The 14,849-nt window shown below is 43.4% G+C and overlaps 1 protein-coding gene across 3 annotated transcripts in view; it reads left to right on the top strand.

Moving 5' to 3' along the window:
- LOC139614596 (dehydrogenase/reductase SDR family member 13-like) overlaps positions 1-14,464 on the top strand; it is a 138,835-nt gene extending 124,371 nt beyond the window's left edge. For 2 of the 3 annotated variants that reach the window (XR_011687095.1, XR_011687094.1), the window contains exons 12-13: positions 3,022-3,120; positions 13,000-14,464. The gene's annotated coding sequence lies outside the window, so the exon portion shown is untranslated. The remainder of the gene's footprint in view (positions 1-3,021; positions 3,121-12,999) is intronic. The other variant, XR_011687096.1, reaches the window with a different exon arrangement.
- Positions 14,465-14,849: the final 385 nt, after the last annotated feature.

Raw genomic sequence — 14,849 nt, 5'->3', positions numbered from 1 at the left:
GTGACAATTTATTTCTAGACTTAACAGCAGAATTAATTCCTGCATCATAAGTGAAAGTTACTCGGTTTTTCATACCTGACTTAAAGTGGAAGTTGTTGTTATATGATGTGGAGTTGTGTGAAGTACTTATCTGTAGTCAGTGTATTACCTGCAGCAGATTCAGATCAGCGTATTCTGTATCATATTCCTACACACAAACACACCTTCACTCAGCTGTGTCTGACTCAAACAGCTGATCTGCAGAGTAACACAGTGCGCACCGTAAGTTGCAGTAACGCGGTAGTTCAATGGTTCACAAACTGAAAATACTGGACTTTGTATGAGGTGAACTGAAAAGTCAGGAGGTAGAGCGGGTCGTCCACTAATCGGAAGGTCGGGGGTTCACTGTCCAGCTCAGAGGGCAACACATTGAACACCAAATTGCCCCTGATGTCTGTGTATGAGTGTGATGTATGAATGTGTGTGTGAATGGGTTAATGTGGCATGTATTGTAAAGCACTTTCACTGCACTACATAAGTGCAGTGCAGTTACCATTTATTTCACAGTAAATCAATATCTGCATTTTTGACCATAACCACAAATATTAACCACTATTTTTTTTTTTCAGACATTTTTTACATGTCCAAATCAGTTTGTACCACCCAGCCAGTGAAAATCAAATGTGAGGGAGTGGTTGCCTCAGATTTGGTTTGGTGGATACACATTTATAACAGAAAATTATAATATAAACATCAGAAATTGTAGCAGCGGTCCTGTGTTGCAAACTGTGGAGTAAATTCTGAAAGATATGGGTCTTTACCAGGCAGGGAAGCTGTCACAATATAAGATGCATCATATGAATGTGGGCTCTGGCATTTTTAGAGGTTGACTAAAAGTCACTATCTCAAACTGCTTTAGTTCTACAACTGTATGGAAGCAGAATAACATCACTGAACTACCCATTAAACCATACTGTGATTACTAGATGGATACTGAATTAGTGTTCACAATGAATTGTCAAAAAGGTTCATTGTGAAAAAATGTTAAAATATCAACATGAGTCAAAGAGATGACTGTGGGGTTGAATATATTTGCAGTTTTTGCTTAAATTCAACTGTATTTGACAGAATGTTAATTTGTGTATGTTGCTCCTTGTTGTTTTTTCAGCTGATAGACCACAAACTCTATCACTGCATCCAGAGTCACATTTTTTGAAAATGTATATTGTTTATTGATGCTTCCTCCGCTCACTTTATTTCCATCAATGTACAATATTTATTTATGATTCCTCAACTGGTGAGATTTCCATCTCCCATGTTTGTGTCTGAACCAGATCCAAAATGACAAGGAAGTGAGGATAAGTGGTGGTGGGGGCTGGCAGTGAAGTGATGAGGTTTTTTTTTTCATTGTTGTCTCCCCTCCTCCTCCTCTTCCTCCCATCACTTTCCTCCCTTTAAATCACCCAGCTCCCAGCCCCCCTCCCCTCCACTGGACAGCAGGGGGGCTGGAAATTCTCTTTGGAAATTCTCTTTGCCTCCTCGTCTCTGACCTGAATCTCACTGGGACCACAGTAACAGCTCAGAGAGAGAGAGAGAGAGAGAGAGAGAGAGAGATGAGGAAGAAGTGTACAAAAGAATTGAGAGGAGGAGAGAGGGAGTCTGAAAGGGAGGAATCAAGTGAGACATGGAGAGAGAGGAAGTTGGAGAGAACTGTGTGTATGTGTGTGCGTGTGTGTGTGTGTCTGTCTGTGTGTGTGTGTGTGTGTGTGTCTGTGTGTGTGTGTGTGTGTGTGTGTGTGTGTGTGTGTGTGTGGTGGGGCTGGTGCTATGTGGAAGGACTTGGAGGAGAGATTGGGAAAATAAAATATAAGTCCAACATGTTTGTTGTCTGCTACCCATGATGCACTGCTTCCTCAAACAAGTTACAAAACTGTGAAGAAGATTGAAGCTCCATATTTTACACTTTTCCTATGTTTTATTTGAAGTGTTGATATCCATAAAATATATTTTTAAAAACCATCTCAGTGTAGTTTTACATCTCCTCTCTCTGGCTTCTCTCTGGAGCTCTGACAACAGGTCAGTCAGCCAATCAGAAGAGAGGAGCCTCTCTTCTTCTCCTCTCTGTTTGGACATTATAGCTAAAAATCATATTATCAAAATAATCTGGTTGCCCACATCGCGACCACTGCACTAAACTAAGATGGTGAACATGGTAAACATTACAATATATACTGTACACTATAATGTGCTAATGTAGCATATTGCTAATACAGCCTCATTTAAACAAGGAAATATATTTTAGCTGTTCTATTTGTTGTCACAGGCAAGATACCTACTGTGACATCACAGATTGGGGGTGTGGTCAGCAACCACAGACTCAATAACCTGCATAATAATCAGTAATAGTGTAAATAATAGGCTGAGCTTATTCATCAGTCTGTCCATCCATCTACTCATTAATCCATAACTTCATCCTTTTTTCATCCATTATTCTGTTCATCCATCCATTCATTCATTAGTCTGTCAATTCATTCATCCATTCATTCACCCATCCTTTTGTTCGTTCATCCATCGATCATCCACACATTCATCCACCCTTCCATCCATCCATTAATCTGTCGATTTATCCATCCATTCATTCTCTAGTTAGTCCACACGTCCGTCTTTACTCTTCCTGTATCTGCTCAGTCTTATTTCTAACACGTTCATATTTAAGTTGAAGCTTGAACGCAGCTCCTTCACTTCACTGTAATATTCCATTAAAGTAATTCTACATTTACCTCATTTGCCCAGACTGCCCCCGCTGAGGGGCTCTTTATATTAACCTACATGTATATTTTATGCAATCGTGAGCATGATTTATACACAGTATGCACAATAGAGTTTCATTTCCATAAATTAGTATTTCAGTTCATTACTGCAAAATATATTTCCCTGCAGGACAGCTGTATATTTTAGATGAAAGCCTTATTTTAGCTCCTGTTGACACCCCCCCCCCTCTCTAACTGTGTCCTACTCTGTCCTGTGCCCTCTCACCCACAGTTTTGATTGGTTCATGGTCTAATTTCTGATCCTGCTGCATCCCTAAGAGAAGACAGAGAGCGAGAGAGACGTCCAGCAGATCTCTTTCACTACTAATGAGTGAGTGAATTGGACAGAAGTCACATTGGCAGAACACACACACACACACACACACACACACTCACACGAGATATTCTGCTGCCGTTTACTGTAACCAGGACGAGTAAACACCAACTGTAGCTGGAGTAAAGTAGAAACAGCCGCACGCTCCTCCAACAATGTGAGTCACACTTTACTGAAGAATAATTTCCCTTTATTAAAAGTTGTTTTTTGTTATTATGACACTGTATTTACCAAGTTACTGCTGATATCTGGAAACACTGTGACAGTGCAAAACTGGAGTCCAACAGGTTACTATAGGTTTTCCTAACACAGTTACAAAGCGCTTTGACAAAGGGACATGAGATACAGTAAAAAGTAAAACCAGGTAAATGACATAAAAAGAATGAAAAAAATAATATAATATTGTCCAGGAAATATAAAAACGATAATGCCACAGGATTAAAAACAGACATGGTGAACTCTCTCCAGGTCATCCACAGACAGAAAGATTTTAATTTTATATCAGGAGCATTTTCAGGTTTCCAAAAAAAAAAAGTGATTGAACCCTCACATTGTGTTTGTCTGAAAGACTCGTTGGCCTCTTGTTTCCTCCCTGAAAGTGATATAAGAGGGTTGATATCAATCTAATGTCTATGCAGTGGAGTCCAGTGGTAATTAGCCTAGCTTAGCATGAAGACTGGCAGCAGGGAGAAACAGCTGGCCAGGCTCTCTCCAAAGTCAAACCACCACCTCTTTAGAAGTTAGTGCCAGAACAGAACTGTTTTTTGGAGCGGTGCAGTTTCTCAGTGTGTTTTATCAAACTTTAGACGGAGACAGACAGGCTAACTGTTTCCCCCTGCTTCCAGCCTGTAGGCTGAGCGATGCTATCCACACCTGCCGACTCCTGTTCTGTATGTGTGACATTTAGCTTCTAATATGTTGAACTGTTCCTTCTTAACTTTTCGTTGTGTGTGTGTGTGTGTGTGTGTGTGTGTGTGTGTGTGTGTGTGTGTGTGTGTGTGTGTGTGTGTGTACTCTGTTTAACCGTGTGTGTGTGTGTGTGTGTGTGTGTGTGTGTGTACTCTGTCTAGCCGTGTGTGTGTGTGTGTGTAGAGCATTCTGCAGACACTCATGACAGCAGGTTTCCCTTCTTGCTAACAAAAGCCATTCATCGTGTGTGTGCATATGAGTGTGTGTGTGTCAGTCAGTCCGTGTGCATTCAAATGAGGGTGTTATCTCCTTACCCAGGGTGCTCAGGGCCTTGTCTTGCCACCCCCTGATCCCTATCTTCCTCCCAGTTGTCCCCTTCATACCTCCCTCCTCTCTTATTCAAATCCTCTCCCCGACACTCACCCCTCCCTCCTCCTCTGTATACCTAGATCCACACATCACAGACACACATACACACATTTCAATTATTGCACTTGTGAGAGTCTCCCATAATTTTCCAAAATCACAAGTGTGGCCATTTGTTGGGACAACACTTTGTCCCTTATCACTTTATCTTGTCAGTCCAGTCTTCTGAATGCAGTTGGAAATTCATGGTTCATTGAGAGTGAGATGGACTGGACGACAGGTTATCTGGGAGGAGGGGGGGTTGATCAAGTTCCCCACTTGATCAACACTTTAGACAACAAGATGTCACCTTGAAAACAGTATCCATCATGTTGGTCCAGACTGTAACAGCTCAACAACCATTGGATGGATTGTGGTGAAATTTGGTGCGTGCACTGATGGATCCTGAAGGATGACGCCCGCTGGCTTCAGCGACCCTCTGCCTTTTCTTTTAGCACCACCAACAGGCTGAAATATTCTGTTTCAGATTGAAATTGTCATGAATTTTGGTCCAAATACTGATGATCTCCTCAGTATAAGTTGTAATAATTTTAGTGATTATTATCTCGTGCCATCACAATGCAGAACATGTAAACAAGATGTAAACATTACACAGTGTTATGTGAGCATGTTAGCTTGCTAATGTAGTGACAGGAAGTCCAAGTGTTATGTTGCATCATTATTCCCAGCTCTGGATGAAATAAACTGAGTATTGGAAGTTTATGAGTATTTGTATAGTGTAGGATGAAAGAGTGGAGGTCACAGTAAAAGAATGCTTTCATCATTTCATCATGGTTTTACTTTACTTAGTGTTAAATTTATGTTGATGCTACTCTCTATTATTTTTATGTACGTATGTTGTATTATGACAGTAGCATAAATAAGAAACAACCTGGAGACGAATCAAATGCAAAATCAAAATGCAAACCTTCTGTTAACACTAACAGACACTAAAAGCTGTGTAACTCTCAACCAAACTGCAGCAGCGTCTGCAGGCAACAGGAGTAGTATCCACAGGCTAACAGGCTAGAAAGCACTGAAGCAGGTATTCGTTTGCAGTCAAGTTGCATTGATTATGCGGCTTGTAGAACTGAAAGTTTTTAGCAACACATGCATAAAGCTATGGCAAGCCCCGAGGGGCTTTACATCAGATGTAAACAAATGGTGCCAAGTCTACGGCAGTACAGAGCCTTTTAAGCTGCAGAAGTGTTGGCACTATGCTACACCGAGGCCAGTTAATCAACATTATTGAGTGTGTGTGTTGGCATCTCCCATAATTCTTCTCACCTTAGCTACAGTCTATCCCCACAGGTGACTGTGAAGTATATAGTTGCAGTGAATTGATAGTTTACTATGAATAAAGACAGTACACTGTTGGAGTGTTACAAAATATGGTGCGGCTGCTGCACATATGAAGGATGGTTTAAAGGTAATACAGCAAGAGACCACTATATACTGTAGTGTGATTCCCTTGACCAGGTGTGTGTGTGTGTGTGTGTGTGTGTGTGTGTGTGTGAGTCAGGCTATGAATTTTATTACAGCTCCAAAATAGACTCTGGCCCCAAAGCCCAAGCCTCTACACATCTTCAATTTCAAAACGGTGGAGAGCGAAGAGAGAGGAAGAGCAAGGAGAGGAGGAGGAGGAGGATCGGGGGGGGATGCTGTGAAGAAAAAAAAAGAGGGAGAGAAAGGCCCAAAAGAATGGCAGTGAGGGGAGGAAAATGAAAGTGAGCTGATTCAATCTTCAAGCACCTTACAAGCGTTTGCGTCAGGTTTCTTGTTTAAAAGGACAGAATGTGGAGGAAGAGAAAGAGAGGGAAATGTGGTGAGCTGGGGGGGGGGTAATGTCCACGATTCCTCCTCGTTTTCTCCCTCTTCTCTCTCTCTCTCTCGCACTCTCTCACACACACACACATTTATTCCTTCTTCTCTCTTTTCCAAACTGTAGTGAAAAGATTAAATTGTTTACGAGTGCGAAGCGTGGCTAGCTAGAGCGGATGAGCCAAGAGCGACAGAGATAGACATTCTAATTCACGGCTGTACTTAGCGCCCGGGTCCCTGTGTGGAACAACTAATTCTTTTATCTGGCTGCAACACTCCGGGCTTCAGCCACATTCAAAGAAAAAAGATATATATATATATTATATATATAATATATATATATACACATATATAGGTTGTGAGAGAGAGAGAAAGAAGAGGGAGTGAGGAGAGAGAGGAAGAAAAAGAAGTGAACGAGGATACTTTTTTTTTTTTTACACTGTGCAACTGATAAAATAATCAATCTGTACTTGAATACTTGATTTCATTTTTTCCCACCCACCACCCCCACTCTCGTCACCCCCCCATTCTCAAAAAGAAGGGCCGTCCGAGTGCCGTCTTAACCCTTTATCTTGACTGAGCAGAGAGACATTGCCAGCATCTCTGTCTGTGTTGGGCGAGGGGGGAGTGGGAGGTTGTGTGAGTGTGTGTGTGTGTGTGTGTGTGTGTGTGTGTGTGTGTGTGTGTGCGTGCGTGTGCTCAAGAGCTTTTGAGTGTGTGTGACCACGTGCTAGTAATACATGTTAGTATGTGCTGGGATTGGACAGCTTGATGAGAGACGGACAGACTGTGGGATGTGTGTGTATGTGTGTTTTTGTATGTGTGTATGTGTGTGTGTTGGTATGTGTGTGTGTGTGTGTGTGTGTGTGTGTGTGTGTGTGTGTGTGTGTCTGCAAGGCGAGTAAGGTGGGGGGATACAGCATGGAGAAGAATTACTGTTATCTCCCAGGCAGAAGAGGGAAGGGGGGGGAGATAAGAAACTGCTGCAGCCGAGAGAGAGAGAGAGAGAGAGAGAGAGAGAGAGAGAGAGAGAGAAAATCAGGCGTGCGAGAAGTCGTGTGTCGATGGGGGCCGCCGTTGTAAATTGGCAGGATATTCAGAGCGAGCTAGCCCTGCTTGTGTGACTGCATCCATCTTTTTTTTTTTAAACCAGAGGTCTGCACTCCTGATAGTGGCATTGTGCATGGCACACTGTATAGAAAGCTCATCAGTGCTGGTTGCCTATTGGGGCGTTATCGGACCTAGTAAGGTAACTGCACGCTTATAGACTGCACCCAGATAATGGGGGGCAGAAGAAAAGAGATAAAGAGGGGGGGACCTCTTCTCATTAACAGCTATCTACTGCACCGCAGACACTGGGTTGTATTGAGTGGTTCCTATGCTGGGCATAAATTAAAATGCACCCACAGAGAGGACATGGAGGGGTGGGGGTGGAGGGAGTGAGCAAGAGGAGGAGTTCTGTAAATGACAGTGAGGCATAAGGGTGAGGGTGGGACATGCAGTGGGCGGGGGGGGGGTTGCTCTCCTCTCAGTCTGACTGAGCCCTGCCCACACACTGGAGGAGAAGCATGACGTGTGTGTACTAACAAGCAAATGGGCAGCTGCTTGATGGAAATGTCAGCATGTGTTGGTGTGTGTCTCACTTCACTGTCGGCCACAGAGAATAACAGGTCAAGTAATGTGCAGTCCACATCCTAACATGGGTTTGGAACTGTTTGGCCTTTTCTCTTCAGCTGCAGGTCCTTGAATGACCATCAGATGCAGCTTCGACAAAAGTCCCAAATTCTATAATACAAAGCAATGTCAATACCTGTTTTGTTGATGTTGTTGTTGTTATTGTGATGTATTTTCCTGAGTGTGCCCCCATGTGGTAGCTGAAAATGTGTGTGATTTTTATCTTGTTGTTAAGTTCTGCACCACAACAAGCTAAAGTTGCGATGGCTAACAAGTTAGCAAAGAGTTACCTGTTTACAATCTAGGAAATAGAGACCTACATTAATATTTGTTTAGAGTTTTTCAAGTGTAAGTGTAAGTGTCAAGCGTAAATCCAATCATCCCTCTCCTCTCCACTATTTTCAAACACTAGCTGCTAGCTTTGCTAATTAGCTATTTGGTGCTGAGCATATAGTGTCCAGTATCAAAACAGCTGCCTGCCGCAATCAAAGATGATCAGAACGGTTGAACTGAACCAAAACCATTTTATTGTGTCCATTGGCCCTGAATGTCAGTAGCCTATTAATGAACCAATCAAAATGTGCAGCTGATTAAAATTTGCTGGTGTAACAGAGGGTGCTTCAAGAAAAACTTCAAATAATGGTTCTACAAATCCTGTCAAGGGGTGCCCTCCTGTTTTGTGAGATTATAGTGGGCTGCAGCCCTTAGTCTGTGTTCACTGAGGTTTACATATCAAACAGGTAACCTCTAAGCCGGTTGTCGACTCAGAGGCGAAGAGTTCAATCTGGCCTTAAGTGCTGCACTGGGGAGGCCAGCTGCTCGCCTGTCTGCATATTGCAGCACTCGTTTTATGGCGACAGTGGTCGTGTTCCCCGCTCACGCTCAGTCTGCAGGCCTCCTTTTCTCTTGTGCTGTTCAGGGACATGGTGAAGAGGAGGAAAATGCAGCCAGCCTTGAAAAGAGCTAGAAATGAAAAAAAAAACCTATACTCTCTTCCTCTGCTTCCAGACCCCCCCTCCCCTCCATCATCTCTGCTGACACACAAGCATGTGCAAACAGGCTGAACGTATACCGATGCACTGACACATGCTGCACTTTTAGAGTGTGTGTGTGTGTGTGTGTGGACAAGACAATCATCAGCTGGCAGAGCCCACGTCTTCCTGATAAACCACCCCTCTCTCTCTCTCTCTCTCTCTCTCTCTCTCTCTCTCTCTCCTACCCTCTCCCTTTCTCTTTCTTGCTCTCTTGTCTCTCCCCCTTCACAATAGAGTCTGTGGCTTCATTTGCATGGTGCAATTGGATCTCGGCAGCGGTGTGTTGTGGCCAGACAAGTGTAGCATTACGGGGGAACAAGTTACTATGGGGGAAGGTTAATACAGACAATAAGGGAGGCAGATAATGGGAATTGGGCTCCTGTTTTTCAAACCTCTTATCGGCCCCGGTGCGAGAAATCAGGCCCCTGCTTTGAATAAAGAGGTGGGGGGTATTTAAAGGGCCAGCTCTGTCAAGAGCGCTACTGTCATGTCCCTACAAGACCGTGGTTTGTTCTGTGACATTTCCACAGATGGGGGTGGGGGTGCAGTTGGGGGGCAGGTAAAGGGTGATGACAGTATGGTAGCATGATGTGGTGAAGCATGCCTGGTCACACTCCATCGTACCGCTCTATCCCCTGTGTCATGTGTCCAGTAATGTGCATTTTTATTTTTTTATTTCTTGCAGCCATTGATTTGGATGTTTTTCATGTCTGTGTTTAATCTCATGGGAGATACATGAAAATATACAATAGTGGGAAAAGTTGGCCATGTTATGTTTTTATTAAGTTTTACAAATGTTACATTACCATGCTTTTGTACAAAGATACTAACAATACGTGCTGTCAGGGCTCAGGATTGGAAGCACTCAAAGGCACAACTCAGACACAAGAGCGTGGGTCAGTGGTCGGCAAAAACGAGGAGGTAAAGCTGGAATCATACACAGTCTGGCAGAGAATAGGTTGATGTGGACTAGAATATATATTAGGAAGTGATTAGGGACTGAGGGACAGGTCAGCAGGTCAGCAGGTGGATCAGGGAGGAGTCAGGTGGCTGGAATGATGAGAGTTACGTCTCCTCAGGCTGTTCAGGATAGTCATGGTGGTAGTACCCCACCAAAATGGGGATCCAGGATGGCTCACGCCAGCACCTAGGTTCTTCTCTGGTTCAGAACCATCCCAGTCCACCAGATACTGAAGACTCCTCCCTCTTCGGTGCAATCTCAGGAGACCTCTGATAATGAGGGCAAGCTCTGCATCAATAAGCCAGGTGAGAACCAGAAGGCTTCCTTGACCAGCTAAATGTCGGAGAACCACTGCAGGGTTAATGACCGTGGACATGGGAAGGAAACCAACAAAGCAGAGACCCAGCTTCTATGACTCCAGTCTTAGTGGATGGTCCTAAGTAGAGAGTCTCATCTCTTGCCCCAGGGTTGGCGTTCCTCAGATAACCACCACAAACTGGTGGCTGGGGTCCAGGATGTTGAGGGTGGGAGCTGAGGTGAGCTGATGTTTGAGCTCCTGAAGAACCTGGTCTGACTGCTTAGTCTCACTCAAAACAGACACTGAAGGAGATGAGAGAGTTCAGCGGGATTGGTATACTACTGTAGCCTCAGATAAACCAACGGTAAAAATGATCAGATCCCATAAAGTGCTGAAGTTCTTTGCTGGAACCTGAGAGAGGCCAGTCCACCACCACTATAATCAGTTATCAGTGAGATATGAAATAGTATCGAGGTCCAGTTAGAGGATAACATCTGGCAACGACTTTATCTTTTATCTTTGTGAACCAGTTTCTTCCTTTAAGTCCATGTCAGTTAGTCCATGTTCTTTCATTCAGTTAGTGTCTACACACAAGGTCAATCACAAGTCACCATAGGTCATTGTTTATCTCAGCTGCTCCACTCCAATCTGCAGTAACTATCGTAACCAAGGTTACAGCAGGGCCCCTTATCGATAGTAAGTGTCCCTAAGAGTCCCAGGGACAGATAGTTAACATTGTCCTTATTAGGACAGAAGTCAAAGAGGATCCAGAACATGAGTCAGGTAAGACATTAGACCAAGTTCAGATTAAGTATCCAATTGAATTTTCACACATGTATGGGCCAGATACTGATGAGCCTTACTTGGGAATATAGTATGTAGCTTTCTGGCCTCACTTAGTTTTTTTGATCTTGCTTTTGCCCGCCTGTTTGGACCTCCTCTGTGTCCTTTGACTTTGCATTTTTTTGCCTGGCTCTACTTGTTACCTACTACTGCCTCACTTGACTCCTGTTTATCCTTGTCTGCTTTGTCTGCTGAGCCTAAATAAAGGTGAACTATTTTGAACTTTTGTTCTCTGAATGTTGCATCTGAGTCTCTCAATTTCTGAGCTGTGACAACTTTGTAGCAAAGTTGAGTCAGATTCAACAGGAGCTCTCTGCACCGGGACCCCTGCTGGTGTCCTAATTCAGATTTTTTTATGCGGGGCTAAAAGTTGGTCTAAACACAACATTATTAGGGAGGTCAGGGTGCGTGGCAGGTACAACAAAGAGGGCGACTTTGACATGGTGGCTCACCGTTACCATCCTTTGCCCTTCCAACAGTCTGTTTGTTGACTTGATCCTTACATAACCTTAACCAGGCAGTTTTAATGGCTTAAACTAAACCAAACCTTCACCATGAAGGTGGCAAACAGGGAAACAAATAGTCATTTTTTGGCCATAAGAGGTACATGTGACAAAAGATGATGATGACCACGTTGCTACAACAAGCCACAGTGCAGGAATGCAGCTCTGCTAACAATTATTAGCACCTTCCACTGATCTGCAGCTTCATTTAAATACCCCTCCTCTTACAGCTACATCCCACCCCTCTCCTCTCCTCCCCTTCTCTCATATCTCTTGCTCCGTCCTCCCAGAAGGTGAGCGCACCCAATTACCATGCGCTCACACAGGTCCTCACTAGAATACAATGGCTGTGCATTTTTCATCCCATATTTTAGGAGGAGGTGGGAGGAGGGAGCACAGTGAGGGGAAGGATGGTGGGTTTGTGCTGTAGGAAGAGTCTCCCACAGTGGCTGCAGATGGGAGCGGATGTTGTTAAGGGTGAGGGGGCGACTGAACGCCTCATATTTGGAATTAAGTTTGAGCCTCCGTGGAGTGTGTCTGTCTGTGTGTGTGTGTGTGTGTGTGTGTGTGTGTGTGTGTGTGTGTGTGTGTGTGTGTGTGTGTTTGGATATGTGTGTTAGATGGACCACGAATGGGGGAGAGTCCTTAATCATCCCCCTTCCTCTTGTCAAGTGGTTCCCATCATCATGACATTTAAAATATTCAATAATTATCTCATGACTTGATGAGCTTTCTCTGATGCTTACACCCTGTGACACACACACACACACACACACACACACACACACACACACTGAAATAAAAAAATAATGGGGAGATGTGTTATTCCCCATTCACTTGCATCATTTTGAAGGAGCGGTTGTTAGATACTTTATGGCCTATTGTGGGACTGCAGCCATTATGCCAGAACTCTCGGAGAATTATGGGGCCATCATTAATGTAAATGTGCTTCTCCAGCCCCACTCATTCACCTTTCTGTGCTCAGAATGGTCAGTATTTGGCTATGGGACAGCTTTTGTGTCCTTTCATCTTGTCAGCTCTAACTAAATCCACTCCAGTGGCTGTAACCAAACACTTTCTGTCATGTTGGTGTATTGGTATAAGGGCTGCACTCTGAGCAACTACAAAGGGGGGGAAAGGTTGTAAATGAGAGAAGTAGTAATGCATTTTGTAAGTAGAAAGTAGGAGTTGTGACATGGTTAGCTTAGCTTAGCATAAAGACTGACTCAGCAAACACAGCAAAGTGAAAATGTCTATCCACTGATGATCCCCATCTAACCTCACAGAATTAGAATACTGCATTCGAATCCCTGACCACACTGTTGGTTGGCAAAGTAATGTTGTGTAATGTAGATGCCAGGTTTTGCAAGAGCAAATGGAACATTTCTGGTTCTATTTCACTGTCCTTGATCTTTTTCTTTGTTACAGGAGTGCAAGATCACTACCTCGCATTGCTTGACTGTTGAAACATCTAGCAAGACTCTTCAAGTTGCAAGGAGTCACACTTACCACTAACTGTTCAGCACCTTATGATCGCTGCTCTGTTGGTATACCTTAAAGATAACACCTCCCCTTAGTGGTATATGACATCACCATAAAATCACAGAAACAGCCAGGACCCTGGACATGAGTCTAAATAAACACCAACAGAGGACCAGACCAAAGTTTCTCACAGCTCGGACTCGGAAAAGGTGAAAAGTCATCAACCAGGAGTCAGTGACAGCCAGAGAAACCTGTTATCATGTGACCATCTGTGCCACATTACGACACGCCAGTTCCAAGTGGACGCAGAGTTGTGATTGGTTTGTCACACACACTGATCCCGAGGTCAAGAATGATCATCCATGCTCATAATCAGCTTTTGTTGCTGGATAACTTTTTTCTGTGAACCTCCAGCACACATGGGTTAGTCTCTTCACACACCTGATGACTGTTGTTTGAAAATCTTCTTCTTCACATGACCTTTGTCACCATGACAACTTCTGCTTGCACATTCATAAACAGGTAAATGACGAATACATTTATTTTAAAACCAGCAGCTATTGTAGATACTGGTGACATTAATCTGAAAACTGATCTGTGTTAGTCTTCAGAAAACAACACAGTCCACACAGACAACCAATTCATAAATAAGAATAGATGGGGATAGACAGCCTCCTGGGGAATGACTATCCATTTGTTTTCATTTTGCAGATGGTCATTGCCCCACGCCAGATCACACACTCCACCTCCCTTTCCCTCAGGCTGCATGTCTCATTCACATTACCCCCACTGCTACCATACACTTCCTTTAATGCCATAATAGCATGAGTTGGGTGGTGGTGGATAGAGCAGTGACCCTCTAAGGATCAGAGGTGAATTCATATTTGATTTATCTGTGTACCTGTTGTTTTCAGCGCATTATAAACACCAGAGCAACGATGCTGTTCCCTCTGGACTGAACATGCTTTTATTCATCAAATGTGAGCATGTGGACAAAACCTGACACATCCGACACAGCATGTGTAATATCACTGATTAAACAAACTCATTTTACTGGAGAGGTTCTGTTTTCTTCAATAGCCGATGAATATTCTTTCACTCTGATATTAGAGAGCATTTAAATGGGATGTATTCTTAGTATGACCACAGGTTGGATAGAGATTGAGATAGACCCATATCTGCACTGTGTGCTGAATACACACCGTACAATGGTAGAAATATACTATAATGCACTGAGAGTTGGTGGATGTATATGGAGCTAGTTCAGTTTTGGTGTCTCTACAACAACAGCTGTCCACAGTTGGTTCAAGTAGACAGTAAAACCTAACAAGCCATTTACTTCTGAAAACATGCTCTGTACGATTCTTACTTATTACAGGTCTGAGTGTGCTGCATGACCTGTCAGCCTTTTCACTGACACTTGATGCCATAAAAATTTTATTCAAATAAGCATAATATGTGATGACACCTCAGTCGGGAAGCAGTAAATTAAATTCATTTAACTGTAATTAAATTAAAAGCTGTGAAGAAGGAAACGGGAAAGACCTGATACGCAAGAACCAATAAAGAGATCTGAGCCGCATCATGAGGAAAACCTTCCAGTCAACTCCACATAAGCAATAACTAAAAATAACAATAATCCATGACCTGACATTGCGCTGCAGCGTATTATTTATCTCAAAGACCTTTAGTAATTGTTTGCTGCTGTTTGTTTTGCGAGGCCCACTATAGCATTAAGAGGAATTGCCTGGTTAAAGATTGATAAGAGCTTGGCCTTTGAGTGTGTGGTTTAGAGT

This window comes from Trachinotus anak, unplaced genomic scaffold (assembly GCF_046630095.1).
Source record: "Trachinotus anak isolate AG129_WGS33_773 ecotype Australia unplaced genomic scaffold, CSIRO_AGI_Tana_v1 ptg000034l, whole genome shotgun sequence".
In the NCBI taxonomy this organism is placed as follows: domain Eukaryota; kingdom Metazoa; phylum Chordata; class Actinopteri; order Carangiformes; family Carangidae; genus Trachinotus; species Trachinotus anak.
Note: the sequence above shows the minus strand (reverse complement) of the source record. Positions and strands in the feature narration are given on the sequence as shown.